Source organism: Callorhinus ursinus, unplaced genomic scaffold (genome assembly GCF_003265705.2).
Source record: "Callorhinus ursinus isolate GAN/ISIS: 27379988/994484 unplaced genomic scaffold, GSC_fseal_2.0 scaffold65, whole genome shotgun sequence".
NCBI classification, from domain to species: domain Eukaryota; kingdom Metazoa; phylum Chordata; class Mammalia; order Carnivora; family Otariidae; genus Callorhinus; species Callorhinus ursinus.
The window spans coordinates 7,801,644-7,814,359 of record NW_027397127.1 but is presented as its reverse complement, the minus strand read 5'-3'; positions in this window follow the sequence as shown (position 1 = coordinate 7,814,359).

The following is a 12,716-nucleotide window of genomic DNA, read 5'->3' as shown; positions in this document are numbered from 1 at the left end:
TTTCCAAATTTACAACCATGTCATCTATAAATAATGAAACACTTATTTCTTCCTTTCCAATCTTTGTAAGTTCCATTTCTCTTTCTTAATTTATTTTCTTAAAATATCCAGTTCAAGTTTGATTAGAAATGGTAATACAGACAACCAGGTCTCATTTCTGATCTTAGAGGGAAAGCTTTCAATAGTTTACTATTAATATGCCTTGTGTTGGGTATGTTTTAATACCCTATATCAGATTAAGAAATTTTCCTTCAATTCCTAGTTTTCCAAGATTTTTTCACATGAATAAGTGTTGAATTTTATCAGACCTTTTTTCTGCCTCTGCTGTGATGATCATATATTCTTTTCTGTTAATGTGATGAATTACATTATTGCCTTTTATTTATTTATTTTTATTATGTTCAATTAGCCACCATATAGTACATCATTAGTCTTCGATGTAGTGTTCAACAATTCATTAGTTGCGTATAACACCCAGTGCTCATCACCACACTGCCTTTTAAGTGATAGACCATTCTTTCATCCTTGGAATAAATCCAACTTGGTTATGATGTACTATCCTCATAACCCCTGGATTTATATTGCTAATATTTTATGTAGGAGTTTTGCATCTACAGTCACAAGAGATTTGGTCGATGATATGCCTTTCTTATAATGTCCTTGATAGGTTTTAGCATCAAGATTATAATGGCCTCATAAAACACATAAGGAAGTGTGTCATTCACTCCTTTTTTCAATTTCTGGAGGAGTTCAAGTAACATTCATGTTATTTATTCCCTGAAATATTAGTGAGAATCCACTGTGAATCCATCCATTCTTTGTAGGAATATATTTAATTGTGGAACCAATTTGTTTAATACGTATAAGACTATTTGGATTTTATATATCTTCTTGAAACCAGTTTTGGTAAGTTGTGGTTTTTACATAATTTGTGCATTTTATGCAAATTATCAAATTTATTATTCATAATATCTTCTCATCTTTCAATATCTATAGATTCTGTACTGATGTCCCTTTTTCATGACTGATACTTGTAATTTATATTTTCTCTGTTTTTCTTGTAATATTGCTACAGACTTATCAATTTAATTGGTCTTTTCAAAGAACCAACTTTTGGCTTTGTTAATCCTCTCCATTGTCTGTTTTCTATTTTTTTGATTTCTGCTCTTATCATCTTCCTCCTCCTTTCTTGGAGTTTAATTTGCTATCTTTTAATCTTATTAAGGTGGATGGTTACATCATTGATTTTTAGCCTTTCATCCTTTCTAATATATACATATAAGGCTTTAAAGCTCTCTCTCTAAGAACTGCTTTAGATGCATTAGATAAGTTGTAATGTCATAGTTTTATTATAATTCAGTTCAAAATACTTTATAATTTATATTTTGCTTTATTTTATTTTATTTTATTTTTTAGAAAGTGAGAGAGAGCTCATCTCATGTGTGAGGGAGGGAGGGGCAGAGGGAGGAGAGATAAAATCTTTTTTTTTATTTTATTATGTTGTGTTAATCACCATACATTACATCATTAGTTTTTGATGTAGTGTTCCATGATTCATTGTTAGCATATAACACCCAGTGCTCCATTCAATACGTGACCTCTTTAATACCCATCATGAGGCTAACCCATCCCCCACCCCCTCCCCTCTAGAACCCTCAGTTTGTTTCTCAGAGTCCATAGTGGGAGAGAGAAAATCTTAAGCAGGCTCCATACCCAGCACAGAGCCCCATGTGGAGCTCCATCTCATGACCTGAGATCATGACCTGAGCTAAAATCAAGAGTTCGACACTTAAATGACTGAGCCACCCAGGCACCTCTATAATTTCCATTTTGAATCTTTCTTTGATATTAGGTTATTTAGAAACATATTGCTTAATTTCTCAATATTTGGAGGTTTCTAGTCTTTTTGTTATTGATTTCTACCTTAATTCCACTGTGATCAGAGAATATACTCTGATTTCAGCCACTTGAAACTTGTTGAGAATTGCTTTGTGGCTCAGCATATGGTCAGTTTTGATAAATAGTCTAGGAACAATTTGAAAAGAATGTGTTCAACATTTGTTTCATACAATGTTTTAAATATATTAGGACATATTTGATAGTCTTGTTCATGCTTCTATACCCATACCTTTTATTTTGTCTGCTTATTCAAAATCTCCACACATGTTTGTAGATTTATCTATTTATGTTTGGAGTTCTGTCAGCTTTCACTTAATACATTTTGGAGCTGTTTTATTTTGTGCATACTACTTAAGGTTTTCTCTAACTTGTTGAATTGATCCTTTAATCATTGAGATATATCCTAGTATCTCTCTCTCATAATGCTTTTTGCCTTAAAGTCTAATTTGTCTTATAGTAGTTTAAATTTAGCTGCCTTATTTTGGTTCATGTTTGCATGTTATTCTTTTTCAACACTTACTTTCAAACTTTCTATCTTATTTAAGGTATGTCTCTTATAAGTCACACATAGTTGTAATTATTTTTATTTTTTTAAAGATTTTATGTATTTATTTGAGAGAGAGAGAATGAGAGATAGAGAGCACGAGAGGGAAGAGGGTCAGAGGGAGAAGCAGACTCCCCGCTGAGCAGGGAGCCCGATGCGGGACTCGATCCCGGGACTCCAGGATCATGACCTGAGCCGAAGGCAGTCGCTTAACCAACTGAGCCACCCAGGCGCCCTAGTTGTAATTATTTTTAAATCCAGTCTGACAATCTTGTTTTTCAATTGGAGTGCTTACTCCATTTATATTTAATGTGATTACTGGGAAATGTGGGTTTAATCTACCATTTTACTACTTGTTTTCTGTTTGCCCTGTTTTCTTTATTCTATTTTTTTCCTTTACTGATTTCTTTTAGATTAACCAAGTTATTTATTATTTCATTTTTAACACTTGTTGCTTCTCTGTGATACCTTTTTTTTTTTACTAATAGTTAAGTTCTCACAATTACAACATCCTTCTTGGCTTATTAAAATCTACCTTAAAGACTCTTAATCTCGGGAAACAACCTGAGGGTTGCTAGAGTGGTGGGGGGTGGGAGGGATAGGGTGGCTGGTGATGGACATTAGGGGGGGTATGTGCTATGGTGAGCACTGTGAATTGTGTAAGACTGATGAATCACAGACCTGTACCTTTGAAACAAATAATACATTATATGTTAAAAAAAAAAGATAGTAGGAAGGGAAAAATGAAGGTGGGGAAATCGGAGGGGGAGATGAACCATGAGAGACTATGGACTCTGAGAAACAAACTGAGGGTTCTAGAGGGGAGGGGGGTGGTGGGATGGGTTAGCCCGGTGATGGGTATTAAGGAGGGCACATATTGCATGGAGCACTGAGTGTTATACACAAACAATGAATCATGGAACACTGCATCAAAAACTAATGATGTAGTGTATAGTGACTAACATAACATAATAATAAAATTAAAAAAATAAAAATAATGTACAACTAATAAAAAAAATCTACCTTAAGATAGTGCTTTTACCACTTTCCAGACAAGGTAAGAACCTTATAACACTTCAACTCCATTTATACCTTCTCACCTTTTGTGCTATTATCATGTATTTTAATTGTACATATATTTTAAAACTCCAAAATATACCATTGTTGTTCTTTTGAATAGACAATATTTATGTAGACTTACCTATATTAACTCTTTTGGTGTTCTTCATTCCTTCTTAAATGACCTTGTTTCCATTTGGGATCATTTTCCTTTTGCCTAAATAACTCCCTTTAGTATTTCTCGTAGTGCTTGTCTGATAGTTATAAATTCTCTCAGATTTTGTGTTTCTCTTAAACCTTTTTGATTCACCTTCATTTTGAAAGAATTTTTGCCTGGTCGGAACATATTTTGCTTAGCAGTTTGGAGATGTCAGGTCATTTTCTTCTTTCATTATTTCTTTTGAAAATTTAGTTGTCAAGATTATTGCTCCTGCAAAGATAATGTGTCTTTGTTCTCTAGTTACTTTAAAATTGTTCTCTTTGTTTCTGGTATCCATCAGTTTTACTTTGATGTACCTATGCCTGGGTTTCTTCCTCACTATATTAGTTTTCTATTGTTGCCATAAAAATTATTATAAGTGTAGTGACTTAAAACAACACAAATTTTTTGTCTTATAGTTCTATAGGTCAGAAGTCCAGTATGTGCCTCAATGGCTAACATACAGTTGTCAGCAGGGATGAGTTTCATTCTGGAGGCTCTAGAAAAAAAAATCAATTTTTTTACTCATTTAAGCTGTTCACAGAATTCAATTCCTTGTGCTTACAGGACTGAGGGCCCAGTATTATTGCAGGCTATAAGCTGAGGGCCATTTCCAAATTTTAGAGACCACCTGCATTCCTTGGCTTATGATCCCCTCCTCTGTCTTTAAAGCCAACAATGATTGTTCAAGTCCTCATTTCACATCTTCAACTGCTGCCTTCTTCTTCCGTTTTTAAGGGCCCACCTGCATCCAGGACACCCTTCTTATCTTAAATTCAGTTGATTAACAACACTGATTTCATCTACAACTTTAATTCCTTTCTACCATGTAACATAATATATACACAGTTCTAAGGATTAGGATATGGACATTTTGGGGAATGAATTAGTATGCCTGCCACAGTAATTATGCTGCTTTAGATTCATACAGCATCTAGAACATGTAGCTTGAGAACTTTCTTCAGTTGTAAAAAAAATCCTTGACAAATATTTCTTCAAATACTGTTCTTGCCCTCTTTTTCTCTTATTCTCAGATTCCAGGTACATATATGTTAGATCTTTCCACCATGCTCTCTCCATCTCATTCTTTTTTCTATATTATTCAATGTTTTTCTCTCTGAGCTTTAGTCTGGATACTAGACCTATTAGTGTCCTGTCTAGTAATCCTCACTTCTGTTTAATCTTGGTGAAATTTATCCATTGAATTCTTAATTTCAGTTATTTGATTAATTATTGATTTTTCACTTGACTTTATAATTTTTGTATCTCTGGTAAAATTATCTGTTATTTACTTTATTTATTGAACATATTATTCATAGTTATTTTAAAGGCCATTCATTCTGTTTACTCCAACTTTTTAATCACCTATGTTTTTGTTTCTGTTGTTTGTTTTCTTGATTTTTTTTTGTCATTTGGTCCTGTTTCCTAGCATATCTGGTAATTTCTTTATTGAATGCTAGACTTTGTGCATAGAAAATTGTAGTGGTTCTGAATGATATCTTCCTCAGAAGAAGATAAAATGTTTTTTTCTAAACAACAGACATAGTGGGAGTAGATCATCTTAATGCATTTGAGGCTGGTCTATTGCCAGTTTAACCTTACTCACATGGTGCAACCCTTCCTGGGGCTCAACTAAAAACCTAGGTTGTTTACTAGGGTACTTTGGAGACTCCTGAATTCCCATTTTTGCCTTCTTAACATTCTGTGATATTATGACTGTTTAGCTTTGTCAAATTTTAGCAGCTACTTTATGCTTGGTTTCTTTGCCTCTCACCCTGAACAGGCACAGATTAAAAGTCAGGTAATGCCTCAAGAGGAAATTTCATGCAGAATGTTGATCACACTTCTTTGCGTATGTATGTATATGTGTGTGTGTGTGTGTGTGTGTGTGTGTAATATTATAGTATTATATGTTTCAGCCACAAAAAATAAGGAAATATTGCCATTTGTGATGACATAGCTAAACCTTAAGAGCATTATGCTAAGTGAAACAAGTTAGAGAAAGACAAATACTGTATAATCTCCCTTATATGTGGAATCTACAAAAGCCAAAATCATAGAAGCAGAGTAGATTGGTGGTTTCCAGGGCTGTGGGCTGTGGTGTAGGATATATGAGGAGATGTTGGTCAAAAGCTACAAACTTCCAGTTATAAGATGAATAAGTACTGAAGATCTAATGTGCAGTATGATGATTATAGTTAATAATACTGTAATGAATACTTGAAAGTTGCTAAGAGAGTAAATCTTAAGCGTTCTCAGCATAACAACATCAACAAAAAATTATAATTATATGAGATGAAGTTTGTGTTAAACAACCTTATTATAATCAGTTCACAATATATATATATATCAAGTCACCACATTGTACATCTTAAACTTAAACAATGCTATATGTCAATTATATCTCAATCAAGATGGGAAAATGTAAATGGACTAATGTCTGCAATTCAAAATATCAGCTGCCATTTTTGCAGGATTTGATAAGCTAATCCTAAAATTCCTATGTAAATGTAAGGGACCCAGAATAGTTAAAATAATCTTAGAAAAGAGGAACAAAGTTGGAGCACTCACACTTTCCAATTTCAAAACTTACTACAAAGACACAGCTATCAAGACTGTGGGGCACTGGCATAAGAATTGATCTATAGGGATGCCTGGGTGGCTCAGTCGGTTAAGCGTCTGCCTTCGGTTTGGTTCATGATCTCAGGGTCCTGGGATCAAGTCCTGCATCGGGCTCCTTGCTCAGTAGGGAGCCTGCTTCTCCCTCTGTCTGCCGCTCCCTCTGCTTATGCTCTCTCTCTCTCTGACAAATAAATGAATAAAATCTTTTAAAAAAAGAACAGATCTATAAAGCAGTGGAATAGCACTGAGAGTCCAGAAAGAAACCTTAAAATTGTGGTTGACTGATTTTTTTTTTGACAAGAGTAGCAAGACAACTCAATGTGGAAAGAAGTCTTTTCAACAAATGGTGATGGAACACCTAGATCCATAGGCCCAACATGAAGTTGGACACCTACCTCACCTCACATAAAAAAAAATTAACTCAGTATGGAACATAGACCTAAATATAACCACAAAAACCTATGAAACTTTTAGTTAAAAAACATAAGAGTAAATCTTTGTGATCTTGGATTAGGCAATGGTTTCTTAGATATGACACCAAATGCACAAGCAAGAAAAAAATATATATATGAATTAAAAAATTTTATTCTTTGAAGGACTCCATCAAGAAAGTGAAAAGACAACCCACACAATCGGAGAAAATTTCTGCAAATCACATATCTGGTAAGCGGCTTGTATCCAGAATACATGAAATACATAAAGACTTCTTATGACTAATAATAAAGATAAATAACTCAATTTAAAAATAAGCAAAGGATCTGAATCAAGATTCCTCCAAAGAATATATAAAAATGGTCAATAATAAGCACATTAAAAGATGCTCAAAATTATTAGTCATTACAGAAATGCAAATGAAAACCACAATGAAATACCATTTCACACCCAGTAGGATGGCTACAATAAACCAAGACGGAAAATAACAAATGTTGGCAAGGATGTGGAAGAACTGAAACTCTTGTATATTGCTGGTGGGAATGTAAAATGGCACAACACTTTGGAATACAGTTTGGCAGTTCCTCAAAAAGTTAAAAACAGAGTTGCCGTATGAGCCAACAATTTCAGTCCTAGGTATTTATACAGGAAATCTGAAAACATATGTCCCCACAAAATCTCACACACTAATATTCATAATAGCCTTACTTACAATAGCAAAAAGTAGAAGCAATTCAAATGTCCATCAGCTGAGAAATGAATGAACATAACGTAGTATAGCTATAAAATGAAATAATATTCAGCAAAAACAAATAATGAAGTATGCTACAACATGGATGAAACTTGAAACCGTTATGCTAAGTGAAAGAAGCCAGACACAATGTTATGTTTCCCTTTATATGAAATGTCTAGAATAGGCAAATTCATAGTGACAGAAAGTAGATTAATGTTTGCAGTGGCTGGGGCAGGAAGTGGGAATTGGGAATGGCTGCTAATATGTATAGGGTTTCTTTATGGGATGATAAAATGTTCTAAAGTTAGATTATGGTGATGGCTCTTTGAGTATACTAAAAACAATGGAATTTTCCACTTTAAATGGGTGAATTGTATGTTCCGTGAATTATATTTCAATAACGCTGTTGTTTTTAAAATAAATTAACATGGGCATCTTTAGGTAAATAGCCTATTGAGAACCAACTTTCTGGTCCAGGTCCATTTCAGGTAAGGCAATGTCTCTCGCAGTAAATCCAATAAAAATCCAAATTCCAAAATGTCATCAAATTTTAGCCACATTTCAACAAACAAATTCTTCAGAGGAGAAATGTAAACACTGACGCATGCTAAATACCACAAATAAGGATAAGCAGGAATAAATTAATCTGTAGAATCCTGGGAGTTTACTGGCAGTCTCCCTTTGTCAAGCAGGGAAACAAAGACCTAATACATTAAAACAGATCAAATCCTATTTCAAACTCCAAGTCTCTTATGTATATATAATACTGAGATTCAGAAGAAAAGCTAACACACTGAGATCTATAAAATAAAATAAAATAAAACAACCAGTAGGATTGGAATGGGCAGAAGGGAAGGGGGAAGAACATCAATTAACTATTTATTGTGCATCTAATATGTACTTAGGATAAACAAAGGCATGGGGACAAATATGATCCTGTAACTGGGTTCCTGAGGGGCAAAAGGAGCCTAAAACCACTGTTATCGTGAGCTTAGCCTAAAACCACTGTTATGGTGAGCTTGTGTTAGACACCTTTGTTTCTAGATATATAGCCAACAAATAAATCAAAACAGATTCGATATCAGATAGAAAGGTAACATAGGAACATTGCCAATTCCAGTGAGCTAGGGGTATTGTAAACTATGCAGATTCATCCTTGTACACGGAGGATATGTAGTTAATAAAACCATCAAGAGCAGCCTTAAAAATGAAAGATGTTGGAAAAGGGCAGCACTGAGCCGGAGGTTGCAGTGCTCTGGTTGCCAGGCAGCCACCCTCAGGCCCTCTTTTGTTACCGTGGTGATGTTTAGAGAGCTTACCTAAATACTCTTTGAGATAGCATCCGAACTCTCCACATCCCTTTAACACCAACTAGTCATGCCACTTCTTTTTCTTCCTCCCCCACATCTCTACCCACGCTGTCGTAATCTTACAAGTGAGATAAACCTACGAGTGTACCTCCAATGCCCGATGCCTCAGGCGGGGAAATGATGTTGACTTGCCTCCCAGATTCAAACAAATGAAAAGATAGTGAAATGAATGAGAAGATTAAGCAAGATTATTCAAATAAAAATAACCGAAATTATAATAAAACAAGGTTTTTCAAATAGAAAATTGATATATTTGGGGGATAATTCAGGATCTGTCCAGCTTTATGTCACGGAAAGGATAGTGGCTGGGTAATTGGTAGTTCTGATTCTCTGTCACTCATCACTGGGTGGTCTTGGTCATGCGAGTTCCCTTTTCTGGGCCTCAATTTTTTGATGTGTAGTAAAAGGGGGTTAAACTATAGCAGCTGTTTTTAAGCTTTTCTGGCCAGAATCTATAGTAAGAAAAACATTTTACATCACAACGTAGTACACACACACACACACACACACCCCAACAAATCTGAAACAAATATTTTATGAAACAATCCTTACCCTGATTTTATGTGATGCACTCTGACATTTTCTGTTCTATTCTTTTTCATATTTTTAATTGCTGGTTATGGTCCAATAAATTGACTTCAATGCCCTCATTAATGCCTCGCAGTGCAGTTTGAAGAACACCAAACTAGTGGCTATCTAATGGCTCCTACAGTTCTAGTACTTTATGATTTTATGTTATTCCATTATCTTCTTTTTGGAATAATATTAACAATCACTAGCATCCATTGAAACGATAGTATGTGCCAGACACTGTTTTAAGCACTTTATCCATATGAACTTACTTATTTTTTCCACAACTGTGCCTACTTTCATTAGTCCAGTTTTAAAGATGAGGAAAATTAATGTGGCTGTTATCTGCACACCAAATTTAGTGACTACCAAAATTAATTTCATGATATATTTAAAGTGTTTCAAATATCTTAGAATATCGCCATTTAATAAAATAAAATATTATCTTGTCTGCTCTTACTATTTTACACTTGGGGGGTGACTACAACAGATCACCCAGATCTGAGGGGAGGAAAACAATCAATAACCTAAATGATACCTATTATTGGCCCTAAAAGTCATTTACTGACTCTATTGTGTAAGTACGCTAAAACAGACGCTTACAATGCCACATCGGGGAACATTTATACAGAGGCAGGATAACTACCCAAGTAGACACCTTAATTCTTAGGGACAGGCACTATCAGCAGATTGTCAGTAGAACAATACGAGACTCCAAATGTGTGCACATACGTCACTGTACATCTTTATTGTGTGTAGTATTGTAAAAAAACAAAAAACAAAAAAACAAAACATGGGTTCTATTTTTTCCTGATTCCAGTAATTAACTACTGAGCACCACTGCCAGTATTCATCTTTATGAATTAGCTGGAAGGACTTAGAATATGACGCTACAATATTATTATGCATAAACTTTACCGAGTATATATTTTAGGGGGTCCTGATGGAGCAGATTTGAAAGATTTCAAACCAGTTCTTTTTGGAAAAATAATAGAGATAGTTGCTATTTAATGTCTCTCGCAGTAAATCCAATAAAAATCCAAAACTTCATTTATTCATTTAACAATTACTATTGAGCACCTACTATATGCTACATACTTATTTTTGCACTGGAGAATAAGCAGCAAATACAACCAAGTACCAACACTAAGGGAGCTTAATTATTTTGTGTTTTGTAAGTTCGGATTTGTGTTTATTGTATCTGTTTATAGAGAGGCACGCTTATATATATTCCCTTTGATGGAGAGGCAGTGGGAATTACATGTTTCATTTATTTAAAATATTTGAGTGCCTTTTCTACATGGCAGTAAAGAAAGAACTATGCAAAACAAACAAAAAAAGGAATAAATAGGTTTTTGCTCTTAAAAAGCTAACAGTCTAGTTAAATTAGTGGTTCCTAAGGAGGGGCAATATTGTCCCTCAGGGCACATTTGTCCACATCTGGAGATATTTTTGGTTGTCATGACTTGGGTGGGGGCGGGATTAGTCCTACAGACATCTGGTTGGTAGAGGTCAGGAATGATGCTAAACATCCTCCAGTGTACAAGACATCCCCACTACAAATAATTTTGTGTCCCAAAATGTCAAGAGTGTCCAAGTTGAGAAACCCTGAGTTAGAGGGACAAACTTCATACATTAGAAGTTTTGTTTTTAATTACAAGATATTCGATGATAAATGCTAAATGAGTGATACATACAAGGTGATACTGATGAGAGAGAGAGATCATTCTAGAATGAACTGGTTATGGGAGTCTTCATGAAGGAAGTGGGGCTCAACCTCCTGCTCAAAGCAGAGGAAAGCCTGCAGAGCCCTGCTACCTCTCTGACTTTATCTCCTACCACTCTCCCCCTCACCCTTCCTCTCCAGCCAATGGCTTTTGCATTTCCTTTAAACTACCAAGCATTCTTTTATCTCATGGAATCTGCTTTTGCTGTTCCCTCAGATTCAAAAGTCCTTTCCCAAGTATCCATATACCCACTCCATCACTTCTTTTTTTTTTTTTAAAGATTTTATTTATTTATTTGAGAGAGAGAGAATGAGAGATAGAGAGCACAAGAGGGAAGAGGGTCAGAGGGAGGAGCAGACTCCCTGCCGAGCAGGGAGCCCGATGTGGGACTCGATCCCGGGACTCCGGGATCATGACCTGAGCCGAAGGCAGTCGCTTAACCAACTGAGCCACCCAGGCGCCCTCCATCACTTCTTGTAAGTCTCCACTCTGTTCAGTCTTTTAATATAGAGCCCTTTCCAAATCATCATACTCCTTGATATAAAATATTAACTCCTGCCCCCTCCACTCCCTTTTCCCTTATTATGTTTTTTGGTCTCCATAGCAAGACTGTACCTGGCCCTGAGCAGATACTCAAGAAATATGTGTGGAATGAATGAATTTGTTAAATATTAATAATGTCAGTGTTTTTCAGCCCAAGCAAATGAGAAGCAGCTTGACTAAAGGAGCCTAACTACTGTGATTCCCAATGGCCTAGAACAGTGCCTGCCTCATAGTAGGGACTTCATAAATAGTTAATAAACAACGATGAAATAGAGAGCAAAAGACGATTAGTATAATCAAAACAAACCTATAACCATCTTTGAAAAGTATTCTTAGGACAATTACTACATTCTCTCATTTTATGGCGCTTCACTTTACTGCACTTCACAAGTATTCCGTTTTTTACAAATTTGAAGGTTCAAGACTTCAGAGGAGAAAGTAACTTCAGATGTGGCGGAAATAGCAAGAGAACTAGAATTAGAAGTAGAGCCTGAAGATGTGATAGGATTGCTGCAATCTCATGATAAATCTTTCAGAGATGGGGAGTTGCTTCTTATGGATGAGCAAAAGTGGTTTCTTGAGATGGACTCTATGCCTGGTGAAGATGCTGTGAAGACTGTTGAAATGAGAACAAAGAATTTAGGATATTACATAAACTTAGTTGATAAAGCAGAGGCATGGTTTGACAGGATTGACTCCAATTTTGAAAGACGTTCCCACTGTGGGTAAAATGCTAGCAAACAGCATCTCATGCTACCGAGAAATCATTCATGAAAGGAAGAGTTAATCAATGGAACAAACTTCATCCTTGTTTTATTTTAAGAAGTGGCCATAGCCACCCCAACCTTCAGCATCCATTAACCTGATCAGTCAGCAGCCATCAACACTGAGGCAACCAGCAAAATGATTAGGACTTGCTGAAAGCCCAGATTACAGTTACCATTTTTAGCAATATTCTTAAATTAAGGTACCTTCAATGTTCTTTTTAGCCATGATGCTATTGCACACTTTAATAGAC